Source organism: Saccopteryx bilineata, chromosome 2, assembly GCF_036850765.1.
Source record: "Saccopteryx bilineata isolate mSacBil1 chromosome 2, mSacBil1_pri_phased_curated, whole genome shotgun sequence".
Taxonomy (NCBI): domain Eukaryota; kingdom Metazoa; phylum Chordata; class Mammalia; order Chiroptera; family Emballonuridae; genus Saccopteryx; species Saccopteryx bilineata.
This window is the reverse complement of record NC_089491.1, coordinates 303,595,367-303,607,759: the sequence shown is the minus strand read 5'-3', so window position 1 is coordinate 303,607,759 and position 12,393 is coordinate 303,595,367.

Genomic DNA, 12,393 nt, shown 5'->3' with positions numbered 1-12,393 from the left:
AAAAGGTCATGTAAGTGAATGTAGCAATACAGATAATAAACCCCTAAGAAGAAACCTAGGACACAGAGAGGTTAAGTAACTTACTTCAAGTCACACAGCTCATCAGCAGCAGAGCCAGGGGCTTTCCATCCTGGCAATCTGGTGCCAGAATGAACTGTGATGTCAATAACAATGTACACATGTTGAACAATCAGAATATGCTAGGCACTGAGGTGGAAACTTCACTCCCACCTTCTCCTTTACTCCTCAAGATAATCCTCTAAGGTTATTGGTCACTCAATTAAACAGATGAAGAAGCGTGGAGCTTAGTAAGTTTCAATGACACACCCAGGGTTATATAGCTCTCATTATGGAACTGGGATTTGTTAAATTAATTGAACAAGGAAGTTATTAGACTGCAATGAGACTAATGCCACGGCAGCTTATGTAAGCACACTAAAATCGAAGCCTGAAAATGCCTCAAGTTATGTAATCAACCAGGTAGGCTTAAAGCCATAGCCAATCAAATACTTTCTTTTCTCTGCTTCTGTGCCTTCTCCCTCTGTCGTTCCTTTGCCTCCTGTCAGCAGAGCACCCCTAAGCCCTCTGGGTTTGGTACTGCCCAATTTAAACAGATTTTTTGCTCAAATAAACTTGTAAAGTGTTTGGTATACCTCAGTTTATCTTTTAGCAGTTCCAAACTCAGAGTGTATGTAAAGCCAGTATCCACAGCCACTATCACAGCTGCCTGGCCCATGCAGGTTCGCATTGGATTCGGACGGTCGGTAAAGAAACAACGGAGCCAAAAACTGGTGGGCCGTCATCTTTAATCCTAGCTTGCACCCGGTGGACAAGTAAAAACACACACTCTGGGCTTTAAAACCCACTCACGGCCCTGGCTGGTTGGCTCAGCGGTAGAGTGTCGGCCTGGCGTGCGGGGGACCCAGGTTCGATTCCCGGCCAGGGCACATAGAAGAAGCGCCCATTTGCTTCTCCACCCCCACCCCCTCCTTCCTCTCTGTCTCTCTCTTCCCCTCCCGCAGCCAAGGCTCCATTGGAGCAAAGATGGCCTGGGCACTGGGGATGGCTCCTTGGCCTCTGCCCCAGGCACTAGAGTGGCTCTGGTCGTGGCAGAGCAATGCCCCGGAGGGGCAGAGCATCGCCCCCTGGTGGGCAGAGCGTCGCCCCTGGTGGGCGTGCTGGGTGGATCCCGGTCGGACGCATGCGGGAGTCTGTCTGACTGTCTCTCCCCGTTTCCAGCTTCAGAAAAATATAAAAAAACAAAACAAAAAAACAAACAAAAAAAAACCAAACCACTCACATCAGTGCTCACAAAGCTACTGACTTATCCGAGTTTCCTAGAATCAAAGGTTTCTAGCTCACCAGACTTATTCACCTCTGTTCCCCATCTCCTTTCTTCTCCCTGCACAAACTCTGAACAAACTGGCTTCTCACTCAACACTCCGCCATCTTGGCTGCTTCTCCTGGCCTCCTCCACGTGGCCTCTCTCTGCTCTCCTCTCTAATGCTAATAATCCCAGGAACCGAGAGAGCAAGCTCCCATTCTGCCCCCATTTTATAGTGTAGAAATCCAAACCTTTAATCCAATATACAAAATAAGGAAGTCTCTAATACAAAGTCACTTATCTGAGGCATGATGGGATTGCACCACCCCACATCAAAAAAGGGTGGGAAAGGCTTAATCCCAAAACCAAGCCCCAGGCTACAAGGATTCTGCTTGCCCACAGCCCACCCCCAACACACATTAACATCACCTGGGCAATGGGCCTCCATGTGGGCAGCGCCATCTTTAACGAAGTGAGCATAATATATTTTATCTCTCACTCAACACTCCACCATCTTGGCTGCTTCTCCTGGCCTCCTCCACATGGCCTTTCTCTACTCTCTCCTCTCTAATGCTAATCTCAGGAACTAAGAGAGCAAGCTCCTATTCTGCCCCCATTTTATAGTGTAGAAATCCAAACCTTTAATCCAATATACAAAATAGGGAAGTCTCTAATACAAAGTCACTTATCAGAGACATGATGGGATTGCACCACCCCACATCAAAAAGGGTGGGAAAGGCTTAGTCCTAAAACCAAGCCCCAGGCTACAAGGATCCTACCTGCCCACAGCCCGCCTCCAACACACATTAACATCACCTGGGCAACGGCTTCCACGTGGGCAGCACCATCTTTAACAAAGTGAGCATAATATATTTTATCTGCCCAACAGTGTCCTACTCCAAAGCCCGGGGGTTCCAGCATGATGGAATTGGCTGCACATCTTTGTGCACATGGGAGGCTTGGCATGCTGAGCTGGGCCTGCCTGAAAACAATATTGTGTCAAGGCTATGGAGAAGGGGAGAAAGAGAGGGAGGAGGAGGGGAAGGAGGAGGGGGAGGAGGAGGAGGAGGAAATATTAAAGAAGGAGAGTTTCTCCCTCTCTCTTTCTCTCCCTCTCTCCCTCTCTCTGTCCTTCCCTTTCTCTCTCCTTCTCTCTTTCCCTCTCTCTCTCTCTCTTTCTCTCTCTCTCTCTCTCTCTCGCCTGCTTACTTCACTTTGCCCGCTTCACTTGTCTGCCTGTCCTTTCCTTCCAGACTTGAAGAGTGTGTCCTGACTCCTGTAGTCCACAGAGCTGTGGTTTTGATTTGAGTGATGGTGGTGTTTCTGGTTTTTGTTTTCACAGAACTGGTGCATAATAAATACCTGTTAAGGAACCGAGTACTGTATAAAATTGTCTCCCAAACTATATCTTCTCTGTCCTTCATCAGTCCCTAGCAGTGCCCTGAAGAAATCTAGGTTTCACTTTCAAAGGGCAAGGGGGAGGGAACCCATAGTCAGGTATGGCCAACAGTTTTTGCCCCTGGGCCAGATTAGAAAGAAAACTTTTTTCACTGGCTGGACGAAATATTAAAATTAAAAAATGTTAAATACAAAAATGATTCATTTAAGTAAACAAAATTTTATTATGTAATTTGTTTATGCATAAATATAAGTGAATGAAAAAATTTTAATATACAATGTTATTTTAATAAAAATACTTTTAATAAAAATATAATTACATAGCGTATAAATATCCAAACTGTATTGCAATCAATCAAAACAATATTTAATTAATCGAATGATCTTGAAGGGGTTATATCGCAAATAAAAAAATTATTTCGGAAGAAGACAAGATGGTGCTGGAGAAGGCGAACGTACCAACATCTACCTCCCAGAACCAAAGTGGATTACAAACTAATTTTAAGAACTATCATCTGGAAAAACCAACTTTGGACTAAACTAAGAGGACTCTTCAACCAAGGAACACTGAAGAAGCCACACCGAGACTGGTAGGAAAAGTGGAAACGCGGAGAGGGCTGCCCAGCTCCCTGGAGCGAACGGCAGCTAGGAGAGACTTGCGTGGTGGGAAGTGAGTTTAGCAGAGAGGGGAGGGTCCTGAGCCCCAGGAACAAAGCCCCAGCCTGCAGCCCCAAAGCCCAGAAGAGGCGTAAGGACAGTATTTAGCTGGAAACAAGTCAGGATACTGTTTGTGAGAAAGAGTCTGATTTCTCAGACCGAGGATTCTTCTTAAAGGGACCGCGCAGAACACCTCTCTCACAACCACTCACCCGAGGCTCTGGGGGTCAAGGAGAGAGGAGAGTACCAGGGTAACAGAAAGAGAGTGTAATCTAGGAGGCACAGGGAGAAACATTTTGGGAGATAGGCACCCTAACCTCTGGGACAAGTCACTCCCCAAATCTGAAGTGAATATTTCCCCTGGAAATAGCAATACCAGCAAAGGGAAGCAGGAGAGCAGACAAACAAGCTCCCCTGCAGCACTCAGAGCAGAGTTGCTTAGAAGGAGGGAGCTTTCGGGTCTACAGTAGTGAGTGTTAGGGTTTGAGCTGCAGTGCCTGCACCCATGTGGCTAAGGGCTTGCCGGAGGGCGGGCGGCAGCGGGAGATGGAAGCTCAGTTCTGTTGGCAGGGGCAGAAGCCAGCTGGCCACCACTGGGCTCAGGTGTGAGCTCAGTCTTGCCCGGCTGGGGAGGAGGGGGCGTGCAAAAGCGGTCAAGCCCAGCTGCCAGCAGCCTGTAATCCAGCCTGCGGGAGAAGGGCGGGAACCCCGGAAAAGGTGGAAACCACCCCCTGAGCAAGGGCGCAGGAGCACAGCCTTGCCCCGCCCGTGCAACCCAGGATTGTGGTCTGACTTGGGAGCCAAAAGCCCAGAACAGGTAGAGTTCCGCTACTGAGCTGAGTGTGGGCACGCAGTCCTGCCTGGCCAGTAGAGCCAAGGCTAGCAGCCGTTCCATGAGCAGGCTCCTCCTGCAAGGGCGAGGTGAAAGCCCGGAAACAGGTGGAGACCCACAGCTGAGCAAAGGTGCTCGCCAGTGCCGTCAGGACCAAGCATAACATCATCCACGGGGGCAGGGCAAAGGCCAAGGCCATCAAGGCTTGTGCACCCGAGCACGTGATCACAGCCACTCCCGTGATGAGAAAATGCGGAGGCAGAGAAATACAACACAAATGAACCAAGAGAAATCCCCAGAAAAGGACCTAAATGAATCAGATATAACCAAATTACCAGATGCAGAGTTTAAAATAACGATTGTTAGGATGCTCAAAGATATTAGAACAACAATAGGTGGTCATTACGAAAACCTAAATAAAGAGATAGCAAATATAAAAAAGGACATTGAAATAATAAAAAAGAATCAGTTAGAAATGACAAATACAATATCTGAAATAAAGAATACAATGGAAGGAATTAAAAGCAGGATGGATGAAGCAGAGAATCGAATCAGCAAGTTAGAGGACACGATAAATAAAGGCATGGAAGCAGAGCAGAAAAAAGAAAAGAGACTCAAAAAGTCTGAGGAAACTCTAAGAGAGCTCTGTGACAACATGAAGACAAATAACATCCACATATCATAGGGGTTCCTGAAGAAGAAGAGAAAGAACAAGGGATAGAGACTTTGTTCAAACATATCATAGCGGAAAACTTCCCTCAATTAAGGCAGGAAAACATCTCACATGTTCAGGAAGCACAGAGAACTCCATTAAGGAGAAACCCAAAGAAATCAACACCAAGACACATCATAATTAAAATACCAAAGCTAAGTGATAAAGAGAAAATATTAAAAGCTGCTAGAGAAAAACAGACTATCACCTACAAAGGAGCCCCCATAAGGATGACTTCTGACTTCTCAACAGAAACACTTGAGGCCAGAAGGGAATGGCAAAAAATATTCAAAGTAATGCAGAACAAGAGCCTACAACCAAATCTACTTTATCCAGCAAGGCTATCATTTAAAATTGAAGGAGAAATAAAAAGTTTACAGAAAAAAAAAAACATCAAGGAATTCACTGCAACCAAACCAAGGCTGCAAGAAATGCTAAGGGACCTGTTGTAAACAGATCAAAGAAGAAAAAATATATAGCAAAAGAGGAATACAGTTTTAAAGAATAAAATGGCAATAAACAATTACATATCAATAATAACCTTAAATGTAAATGGATTAAATGATCTGATCAAAAGACATAGGGTAGCTGTGTGGATAAGAAAACAGGACCCATATATATGCTGCCTACAAGAGACACACCTTAAATCAAAAGATGCACACAGACTAAAGATAAAAGGATGGAAAAAACTATTTCACACAAATGGAAACGAAAAAAAAGCTGGGGTAGCAATACTTATATCAGACAAAAGGGACTTTAAAACAAAGACCATAGTTAGAGATAAAGAAGGTCACTACATAATGATAAGGGAGCAATCCAAAAGGAAGATATAACAACCATTATAAATATCTATGCACCTAATATAGGAGCACCTAAATATATAAAGCAGACTTTGATGGACTTAAAGGGCAAGATCAACAGCAATACTATAATAGTAGGGGATTTCAATACCCCATTAACATCATTACATAGATCCTCAAGAAAGAAAATTAACAAAGAAACAGCAGACTTAAAGGACATATTAGATCAACTCGATTTAATAGATATCTTCAGAACCTTTCACCCTAAAATAGCAGAATATACATTCTTTTCAAGCGCTCATGGTACATTCTCTAGAATAGACCACATGTTAGGGCACAAAAGTGATCTCAACAAATTTAAGAAGATTGAAATCATATCAAGCATTTTCTCTGATCACAATGGCATGAAACTAGAAATCAACCACAACAGAAAAACTGAAAAACATTCAAATATTTGGAAACTAAATAGCATGTTATTAAATAACGAATGGGTTAACAATGAGATCAAAGAAGAAATTTAAAAATTCCTAGAAACAAATAATAATGAGCATACATCAACTCAAAATTTATGGAACACAGAAAAGCAGTCCTGAGAGGGAAGTTTATAGCAATACAGGCATACCTCAAGAAGCTAGAAAAAGCTCAAATAAACAACTTGACCCTACATATAAAAGAACTAGAAAAAGAACAGCAAATAAAGCCCAGAGCTAGTAGAAGGAAGGAAATAATAAAGATCAGAGCAGAAATAAATTACATAGAGGCTAAAGAAACAATACAGATGATCAATGAAACCAGAAGCTGGTTCCTTGAAAAGGTAAACAAAATTGATGAACCTTTAACCAGACTCACCAAGAAAAAAAGGGAGAGAACTCAAATAAATAAAATTAGAAACGAGAGTGGGGAAATAACAACTGACACAACAGAAATACAAAATATTGTAAGAAAATACTATGAAGAACTGTACTCCAAAAAACTAGACAATCTAGATGAAATGGAAAAATTCCTTGAAACATATAATCTTCCAAAAATCAATCTGGAAGAATCAGAAAACCTAAACGGACCAATTACAACAAATGAGATTGAAACAGCTATCAAAAAACTCCTCAAAAAGAAAAGTCCTGGGCCTGATGTCTTCACAAGTGAATTCTACCAAATATTCAAAGAAGAACTAACTCCTATCCTTCTCAAGCTATTTCAAAAAATTCAAGAGGAAGGAAGACTTCCCAGCTCCAAATATGAGGCGAGCATAATTCTGATTCCAAAACCAGGCAAAGACAACACAAAAAAAGAAAATTATAGGCCAATATCCCTGATGAATTTAGATGCAAAAATCCTCAACAAAATATTAGCAAACCGGATCCAGCAATATATGAAAAAAATCATACACCATGATCAAGTGGGATTTATTCTTGGGAGGCAAGGCTGGTACAATATTCACAAATCAATCAATGTGATTCATCACATAAACAAAAAGAAGGAGAAAAACCACATGATAATTTCAATAGATGCAGAAAAAGCATTTGATAAAATCCAGCTCCCATTCATGATCAAAACTCTCAGCAAAGTGGGAATACAGGGAACATACCTCAACATGATAAAGGCCATCTATGACAAACCCACAGCCAATATCATACTCAATGGGCAAAAATTAAAAGCAATCCCCTTAAGATCAGGAACAAGGCAGGGGTGCCCCCTTTCACCACTCTTATTCAACATAGTTCTGGAAGTCCTAGCCACAGCAATCAGACAAGAAAAAGAAATAAAAGGCATCCAAATTGGAAAAGAAGAAGTAAAACTATCATTATTTGCAGATGATATGATATTGTATATAGGAAACCCTAAAGTCTCAGTCAAAAAACTACTAGACCTGATAAATGAATTCGGCAAGGTGGCAGGATATAAAATCAATACTCACAAATCAGATGCATTTTTATACACTAACAATTAATTGTCAGAAAGAAAAATCAAAGAATCAATCCCCTTTACCATTGCAACCAAAAAAATAAAGTACCTAGAAATAAATTTAACCAGGGAGATTAAAGACTTGTACTCGGAAAATTATAAAACATTGATAAAAGAAATCAGGGAAGATATGAACAAGTGGAGGCATATACTGTGCTCATGGTTAGGAAGAATAAACATCCATTAAAATGTCTATTACCCAAAGCAATTTATAAATTCAATGCAATACCAATTAAAATACCAATGACTTACTTCAAAGATATAGAACACATATTCCAAAAATCTATATGGAACCAAAAGAGAACATGAATAGCCTCAGCAATCTTGAAAAGGAAGAATAAAGTGGGAGGTATCACACTTCCAGATAGCAGGTTATATTATAAGGCCATTGTACTCAAAACAGCATGGTACTGGCATAAGAACAGGCATATAGATCAATGGAACAGAACTGAGAACCCAGAAATAAACCCACACTTTTATCAACAACTGATATTTGACAAAGGAGATAAGAGCATACATTGGAGTAAAGACAGCCTCTTCAACAAATGGTGTTGGGAAAATTGGACAGCTACCTGCAAAAAAGTGAAACTAGACCACTAACTTACACCATTCACAAAAATAAACTCAAAATGGATAAAAGACTTAAATGTAAGCCGTGAAACCGTAAGCATCTTAGAAGAAAACATAGGCAGTAAGCTCTCTGACATCTCTCGCAGCAATATATTTGCTGATTTGTCTCCACAGGCAAGTGAAATAAAAGACAGGATAAACAAATGGGACTTTATCAAACTAAAAAGCTTCTGCACAGCTAAAGACAATAAGAACAGAATAAAAAGAAAAACTACACAATGGGAGAATATATTTGACAATGAGTCTGATAAGGGATTAATAACCAAAATTTATAAAGAACTTGTAAAACTCAATACCAGGAAGACAAACAATCCAATCCAAAAATGGGCAAAAGAAATGAATAGACACTTCTCCAAAGACGACACACAGATGGCCAATAGGCATATGAAAAAATGCTCCACATCACTAATCATTAGAGAAATGCAAATTAAAACCATAATGAGGTATCACCTCACACCAGTCAGAATGGCGCTCATCAATAAAACAACACAGAATAAGTGCTGGTGAGGATGTGGAGAAAAGGGAACCCTCCTGCACTGCTGGTGGGAATGCAGACTGGTGCAGCCACTGTGGAAAACAGTATGGAGATTCCTCAAGAAATTAAAAATCGAACTGCTTTTTGACCCAGCTATACCACTGTTAGGAATATACCCCAAGAACACCATAGCACTGTTTGAAAAGAAAAAATGCACCCCATGTTTATGGCAGCATTGTTCACAATAGCAAAGATCTGGAAACAGTCCAAGTGTGCATCAGAGGACGAGTGGATTAAAAAGCTTTGGTATATATATACTATGGAATACTACTCAGCCATAAGAAATGATGACATCAGATCTTTTATAACAACATGGATGGGCCTTGATAACATTATACTGAGCAAAATAAGTAAATCAGAAAGAACTAAGAACTATATGATTCCATACATAGGTGGGACATAAAGATGAGACTCAGAGAAATGGACAACAGTGTTGGTGTTACAGGGTGGGGGGAGGAGAGGGAGGGGGTTGGGGGAGGGGAGGGGCACAAAAAAACCAGTTAGAAGGTGACAGAAGATAATTTTATCAATGTCACCCCATCAAAATTAATCAAAAAAAATTAAAAAAAGAATATGTCTCATGGCTAATTTAGACAGTTAGAAGAATAGTATAAGGATGCTAATTCTGCTTCTCAGGCCACATCCTGCAAAAGGGGCCCTAAGCAAATTGGTGATTTGGCTCCCCTGATTTTGCCAATTGGACTTAAAAAAAAAATAGGTCTGGAACGCCCTGAAATGGAACCAACAATACATGAGCATAAATTTAAAGGACTTTTAGATACTGGAGCTGATGTATCTGTTATTGCTAAGCTACATTGGCCTCCTTCCTGGCCCACTCATGCAGCAGCCACAGAATTACAAGGTATAGGGCAGAGTAAATCCCCTCAACAAAGTTCTAGTTTTCTACATTGGGAAGATTAAGAAGGTCATTCTGGATTTTTTAAGCCTTAGGTGCTCCCTGGATGGCCAATTAATTTGTGAGGTAGAAATGTTTTGAAAAATATGGGAGTGTTGCTTGTCAGTCCTAATGGTTTAGTCAGTACTCAGATGCTTGATCGGGGATTTTTGCCCACCAAGGGTCTAGGGAAAGAACAGTGAGGAATTCTCACCCCCATAGAAGTGGCACTCAATACCAGAAGGTGTGGATTAGGCTATCAAAATTTAGCATAGGGGCCTTGGTAGCTCCTGCTAACTCAATAATGCATTGTGCAGACCCTGCTAACTCAATAATGCATTATTACTTGGAAATCAGATAATCCTGTATGGGTAGACCAACGGCCCCTTTCTCAGGAGAAACTTAGGGCAGCTGCTCAATTGGTACAAGAGCAGCTACAGCTTGGGCACATTGAACCATCTAATAGCCCATGGAATACACTTCCATATTTTGATCTTGTTGCCTCCTGGATTATCAAGGGGCATAGGCGACCCTTACAGTTTATAGGTTTTGAGCCTCAAAACTATTGTTGTTCCTTTTTTCAAAGGATCAACAACAATGGCTCTGGGAAACTTCCACTAAATGGCAAATCAGTCTTGCAAATCAATGGACAACTTTATACTGAAACTGTCAACTTAAAATCAGCTCAAAGTCTAGAATTACATGCCATTATCAAGGCTTTTCAGCATTTGCCATAATCCCCCTTTAATCTATATATAGACAGCAAATATTTACTTATGGTGTTTCCACTATAAAGACTGCTGTCTTAGGGACAACTGCTGATGAACTATTTCAGCAGTTCCTCCTTCTTCAAAGACTTGTATGTCAACATAGAGCTCCATGTTTCATAGGACATACTCAAGCTCACTCCATGCTCCCTGGAGCTTTAGCACAAGGGAATGCCTTTTTTTTTCTTTTCTTCTTCTTTTTTTTTTTTAATTTTTTTATTTTCTGAAGTTGGAAATGGGGAGGCAATCAGACAGACTCCCGCATGCGCCTGACCGGGATCCACCCAGCACGCCTACCAGAGGGGAATGCTCTGCCCATCTGGGGTGTTGCTCTGTTGCAACCAGAGCCATTCTAGTGCCTGAGGCAGAGACCACGGGGCCATCCTTAGCGCCCGGGGTGGCTTTGTTCCGGTGGAGCCTTGGCTGCGGGACGGGGAAGAGAGAGACAGAGAGGAAGGAGAGGGGGAGGGGTGGAGAGGCAGATGGGCACTTCTTCTGGGTGCTCTGGCCAGGAATTGAACCCAGGAATCCTGCATACCAAGCCGATGCTCTACCACTGAGCCAACTGGCCAGGGCCTAGGAATGCCCTTCTTGATCAAGCTACCCAAAAGAAAATTATTTGGAGGAACCATGACATATTGAGCAATTCAGTCTCATACTTTTCATCACCAGAATGCTGCAGCCCTGTGTAAACAGTTTCAACTTTCTCGGGAAGCAGCACGGCAGATTGGGAAATCCTGTCCAAGGGGTCCTATACTACAATCTGCCCCTTCATTTGGAGTTAACCCTCAAGGACCCCTACTAGGACAACTTTGGCAAATGGATGTTACTCATATACCTTCATTTGGCAAACAGTCCTATGTCCACGTTACAGTGGATACATATTCTGTTATAGTAACCTCTGTCAGAACAGGAGAGACTGCTAAACATGTTATAGCTCATTGTCTGTATGCATTATTCTATTATTGGATTTCCTAAACTGGTTAAACTGAAAATGCTCCTGCATATGGAGCAAAAGCATTTACTGTATTTTGTCATTCTTACAATCTTTAAAGTTAAGGTATTATTAAAGTGTACCCAGCAAATATTTTAAGGTCAATCTAAAAAAAAATTTTTAAAGAAGGTAATCATATCCTGGAACTCCTACGGGTCTACCATATCATGCTTTTTACTTAAAAAAAATTTTAAATTTCTTTTGAATGCTGATGAACAGGAGATGCCAAATCTTTTCGCCTGCAAACGACTACCTTCTTTATTTGATCCAGCTAATAACACTGTTTTGTCTTTTTCCAACTAGCTCCGGATATATGAAAAAGATTTATATAGGTGGATGGGGATCCTCAAACCCCTCAGTGAGATCTTCTGAGCATGGCTTTTAAGATACCTAGAGGCAGAAAAAGCCCAATAGAGATCAGGGGAACTACCAGCTTTTAGGATATGCCCTTAAAGGCTCCAAAACCCCAAAGGGGTCTCATAGGATGCCATCTGGGTCCTGCTTCAATAGTGGAAAGGAAGGTCATTGAGCTAAAGCCTGCCAGACTTACATGCCTCTGCTGTGAGGAAACAGGGACACTGAAAGGTAGGCTTCTCCCTCGCTCCTCTAAGGGAGGGTTCAGTCTCTTCCAGCCCTGCTCCAGCCACCTATGACCTAACCTTGCCCAGAATGCTGGGGTTTGCCACTGAAGGCTGAAGGTGCCCAGGGCCGTCAGCTCCATCTATGACACGGTGGACGAGCCTAGGGTATTTCTTCCAAGAAGCAGGTAAACTGATCGCATTTGCACAAGGGCCACTTAACTATGTCTTGCCTGAATAGTCAGGTTTTTTATTCTTCCCTCCACGATCTCTGTTGTGGGTGTTGATAGTTCTACTTTCTGCTGCTTT